The sequence below is a fragment of the Callospermophilus lateralis genome, unplaced genomic scaffold (assembly GCF_048772815.1).
Source record: "Callospermophilus lateralis isolate mCalLat2 unplaced genomic scaffold, mCalLat2.hap1 Scaffold_83, whole genome shotgun sequence".
Classification (NCBI taxonomy): Eukaryota; Metazoa; Chordata; class Mammalia; order Rodentia; family Sciuridae; genus Callospermophilus; species Callospermophilus lateralis.
In genome coordinates, this window is record NW_027516368.1 from 3834815 (window position 1) to 3840693 (window position 5879).

Below are 5879 nucleotides of genomic sequence, written 5' to 3' on the forward strand. Positions count from 1 at the left end.
TCTCAGCCTCGACTGGGAGGGGAAAGTGTCTTTTAAAAAGACAATGTTCAGGGGCTGCGGTTGTGGCTTAGTGGTATAGTGCCTCTGGATTCAATCCCCAGTGCAAAAAAAAAAAAAATGAGCATGTGTGAGGCACTGGGTTTGATCTTTATCACCATATAAAAATACAAAAAGAATAAAACGTCCAGTGTTTTTCAACTATGCTTTATTAACATTTTATATTCCCTGAGCCTTGAGCTGTGCTACAGATTATAGAGTGTTTCCTTGATATCAGGATTTAACATCCATTCAAACTGTAGGGATATAAAAGAATTAAAAAAGGGAAGGAATACAGGAGGGAGCACAGTTATATTTGCTCAGTAAATGAAACTTTCATTAAAGTCTTCACCATGGGAGAGTTTGAAACCATTATATAAATAATGATAATAAAAGAAAAAACTCATATCTAAATAAAAGTAAAAATAGCCACTCATAATAAGACACCAATAGGGACTGAATTACTACCTAGCATGGGGAACACTTGGCATGTATTTGTTTACTCTGTCTCTTTGAGGGACCTGTGAGATAGAGACTATCACCCTTCTTGAGAAGATTTTTTTAAATTTTTTTTTTGGTGGAGAGGGATAAGAGGTCATTTCAATGTGATCTACCTTTATTAGATATCAACTATATACATAGCAACTATGTATATATATGCTATGAGACAAAGAAACGAGACGGACCCCAGCTCACATAGTTTGCAGTCTAGAGGGTTAGAGAGCTGTTCACATTCTCATAATCTCCTGTTATTATGGAAAATGGATGGTCTGAATATAAAAAGTAAATGAACTGTGATTAATTCTGATGATGGTCAAAGGAATAAATAAAATTAATGAACCCATTAAAGACAAGCTTCAGAGAAAATTCCACTAGTGCTTCCATCCAAGCGTGTTAATAATTTCCCTCTACTACTTACACACCAAGATAGGGGGGAAAAAGTAAAATTAAAATGCTCCTGTCTTTCAAAGCCATCTCCCAGACAAAGATATTAAATAAATGGAAAAGAGGTCATAAAGAGGGATTTGAGAACACATTTACCTCAGAGAAACCATCTTTGACACTAGGTAGCAGTATCACATGTCCTCCTTTAAAAGGTGTGGCTGTGAGACTCTGATGGCTGATGACTACAGTTCTCTCTGATTGACTGGACACTCCAAGCCTTAAAGAAGAGGCTGAGCTGAGAATCGACTCTAGATTGAACTGTGTATTCCACTGGAAACTTTCAAGCCACATTTTCTAGCATAAATGCTGCACATATCTGATAGGCATTGCTGGGCTCTAAATTATCTAGGGAAATCTTGGCATCACAGGCTTAAGGCACTAACAATTCCTTGACAGAAGGATAAGAGGCCTTCCAAAGTGAATCCGTTATCAAGAGCCCCAACTGTCTGGTTCCATTACCTCATTGCTTTTGATATTTACTGAAAGCAAGACAACTTTACAACATTTCAAATTGAATCATTTTGAACTTGTTTTACTATTTTTGGAAAATAATCTAAGCATATTAATCTTTAAAAAAATTACAGAATACTAAAATAGAACTAACATCAGTGAAAAGCAAGATAGTTTTATTTCCCCCTTTGGGAGAGAAAAACGTGTTGGACTCCTTAATTGCTTCAGTTCACCGATGCTATTACAGCTGAATTCCCTAGGCAGCTCAGTTCACTAATTAAAGTACATAGGTTTTATTTACATTATCTCATTCACAATGGAATGGGTAAGAGTTTACTGTAGGTAATAGCCAATAACAAAAATGGCAGTTACTGTTTTAGATCACTGGTTTTCCAAGTTTGGTTCCCGGAGCAAGTGACACCAACCTGGAAACTTGTTGGATATTACCAGGACCCATCCCAGACCTGTATCAGGAACTAGGGGGCTGGAGTGGGCAATCTGTGGTGGAACAGTCTCTCCAGGCGACTTGGATCCCTGCTAAAGTTTGGAAAGCACTGTTTTAGACATTTAACTTTAGAGCTCAGGATTGCAAATTCAAACAGCCTCAAGGCCAGGAAGGGTAAACAGATTCTCTTGGCAAAGACAATTTTATGGTCAAGACAGTGGTTCTCTGGAACGGCAGGCCCCAGTTAAAAGGACATTCAAATTTTGTAAATCTCTATGCAAGTGGAACAAATCATACCTCTGAGCTGAATTTGACCCACTGACCCTTAGTTTGAAACTCCAATGCTAAAGGCATGACTGTTTAACAGCATAATTTTATAAAGAATTTATACTTTTAAGACAGGCTTACTGCAATTTTTCAAGGAAAAAAAATCTATTGTGCTTGTAGCTTGTTCTTCTTCCCCCTCAAGGTCTAGCTCATTGCTCTAAATTTTTATTCATTAATTTTCAATTGACCCTTGAACTGGTTGCATGGTCCAATGATCACAAAGACATGGAGAAAATCATGGCACTAAGAGGTCAATGACCATGGGCATGTGATGTGATTGATTCAATCAGGACAGGCTACACACATTTTAGAGGTGAATGGAGATGAAAATGAGGAGCTCATTCCCCACTGTCTAATCAAATCTCTCCTATAAAACTTCAGTTCAAGCAAATAATTATTAAGAATTTCATCATGGTGACAACAGAGTATGGACTTTCTGAGCCCAGGGACTGATGCACACCTATGAAGCCAGCCCCAGGTGTAACAGTCTCTCCTTCACATCCAACAGGTCCCATTCATCTGTCCTACCTAAGAATGGATTGGTAAAATCTATGGAAAAGTTGAGGGAAGAGTAACAAAGGTAGAAATATTTTATACTGTGGGATATAGGATACAGTTGGTTAAAACTTCAAGAAAGATTTCAGAAATAGAAATGAGCATGAAACACACATAACACTTTCAATAACTTGCTTTTATTCATGTTTAAGAACAGACTTCCTTAGGTTGAAAATTTTATAAGGACAGAAACCTTCCTATTAGTGTTTTCTGTGGTATAATTGATATTAACTTATATAACCCTCTGTTGAGTAGAACATTTGGTAACCAAATCTTCCAAATTGATGAATAACATTTTCAGAAGTTGATACAAACTTTTTTCAGACCATCATGGATACCAAAAAAAAGTCACTGATGAAAAAATCAATACCTTTTCTGAGTGACTTTAATTTCTTGTGGATCATTCTCTGGATACACTTCCTGAAATGGGCTGAGCTTTGATTGCCTCTAATTCTTCATCCAATTGGCTTTTGTTGGTCCTTCAAGTGTAAGCAGACAAATATTTCATAGAGGGCTTCCCTGACCTACCTATCTTATAGCTTCTCCCCACTACGTGCACCAAATCCAGTAATGATCCATCATCACCATGGTTACCTCCTTCAAGCAATCATCACCATGAGTGATCCTGTTTCATTTTTATTTTTTTAAAATTTATTTATCAAGAATAAAATCTCCTCTAAAGCAGGGCCTTACTGTCTTGTATATCCCCAGAGCCGTGATCCCTACAGTCCTGTCTAACTCAGAGTGGACACTGTCTATGTATTGGTAAGTGATAAGGGAATGCTGAGTGCAATGCAGAAAGGATATTTGAGTACATTTGAAGGACAGTTAGTGAAGCGAGATGGGAGAAAGTACATTACGGAAAGAAAAACTGGGATGGGGAGACTGTATGTCCTGAGGCTACACTGTTAAAGGGGAGAGGATCTAGTGAGCATCTCCCTAAAAATGGCCCAGACATAGAAAGAGGGCAGCAGGCAAATGATAGGAGCTTCACACAGAAGTAGCATCTGAAAAGAGAACAGAGACATTTTATCTTCACCAGAATGTTTCCTTGGGCTTGTCTTACTATATTGCAGACATGCTCATGAGAAAGAATTCTCAAAACATTCTATCATTCTAAGAGTATGGATAATTTCTTTTCATTTTGATAATTTATTTATTACTTTTTATTTACAAATAACAATTGCATATATGGTGCTCAACATGATGCTGTGAAATATACATGCTTGCTGGAATAGCTAAATAGAGCTAATATGCTTTACCTCAGATTATTATATGCTTTACCTCAGATTATTATCTTCTGAGGGACACTCAAAATTAACTTTCTTGCCCATTTGCATGAACACAGTACACTGTCATTAACTATACTCATTGTGTTGTATAATAAATCTCTTAAACGTATTCCTCCTAGATAAATAATATTTTGTATTCCTTGACCAATATCTCTTGGTAATTTCCTTTCTTCAGAATCTGTGCAAACCCACATGCTATTCTGGAGACTGGAAAGTTAAAAATCAGATACATTGAATAATCTAGTTCAAATGGAAGCCCATAAGCCACAAAGCACTGTTAGTTTGGACGTGAAGCTATTTTCCACAAGACAGTACTTTATCAGAGTTAAATCTTGAAAGCAAAAGCCATTCTTCCTCTACCTCCTTTATACGCAATTATGACTTTTTTAAAAAAGTGCTTTTGAGAACTTTTCCTTGTTTAGTCACAAACTTGGAAGAATTTATTTTTAGTTTTAACCTAAATTAAATAATGTTGAACCATAAGCATGTTTTCAAAGTGAAAGGGGGAAGGGAGAAATAATTTTTTTCCTATTTTAAGAATCTTGAACTCTATTTGCACTCAGAAAAACAAAACCCCCAATAACCTAAACATGCAAACTTCAAAACTTGGCAGGGTGAGACACCAATGAAGGAAAAATGCAACCAAAGCCAAATTCTACCAGGGGGAGGGGGAAGAGGGAGGACTGTCTCACACTTTAAAAGTCCTCCAGGATTCAGTAGCATACCTTGACATGAAAGGAATACAGTTTCTTCCATTTAGATAGAACACATTGTCTTCATTTACAGTGGTTCAGTGAATGTCAATGTACCCAGAAACCTTGGTTTAGCATGCAGAAGAATAACTGTACAAACAGGACAGGAAAAGGTCTCTAATCAGCTCTTCCATCACCTTGGCTATGAGCAATAGGGAAGAATCTAGACATTGTGTTGATGTTGATTTTGCATCCTAAGGTCTGGCTTCAACTACCAAAATCCCTAACATTATCTATATATTAATGTCATTTGTACAAAACTATCCCCAAGGCCCTCCACTTTATTATCATAAGATGGGAATTTGTTCCAGAAATCAGGGACTGATTTTCTTTCTCCTCTTTGATTTTAGAGTTAATTTATAAATTAACATTCTGCATAAACTACTGGAAGAAGCAGAAGAGTGAAAATAATCTCTAGTCACATATGACCAGTTTCCTCCTCAGTGAATGAGGACAGAAGATGTTACTGCAAATGGTTGAACTAAATTGGATAGTTGTTTCAAAATATAATCAATAGGAGAGAAAACTCTCTCTCTGGTTGATTGAAGACTTACTGGTGAATATCTTTAAATTTATAGGCAAATCATTATAATAAGATAATGATTAAGAACTCATTAGCATTATACAAAAGAGGTCTTGAATCTTAACACTAGAACCTTAGTTGCTGCATGAATTCAAAGAAGTGACTTTAGAAGTATACACTTCTTCATCCAAAAACATGAATGATAAAAATGTATCTGTGATGGGATTCTGAAAACTAAAGTTATAAAGTAGTTAAGGTAGGTTTTAGCATACTGTAGAAGAGTAGCAGACTTAAGATAGTAGCAGTAAAAACTGAGAAGTTTATCAGGCAACAGCAAAGGAAGCAATAGAAAAAAATGTCATACCACTAATTGTAATTTATAATATGATTATAGATTAATAGGGATTTTCTTCAGAGTTCCAATGTATCAAAAATGCCTCCTGTTATTGGCCATTTCAGGATGTCATTTGATTGAAGCAAATTTCACTTTAACTTTAGGAGTTGTGTGTTGTTCTGATCTATTGACCATATCTCACTAAAGAATTGTTGCTTAT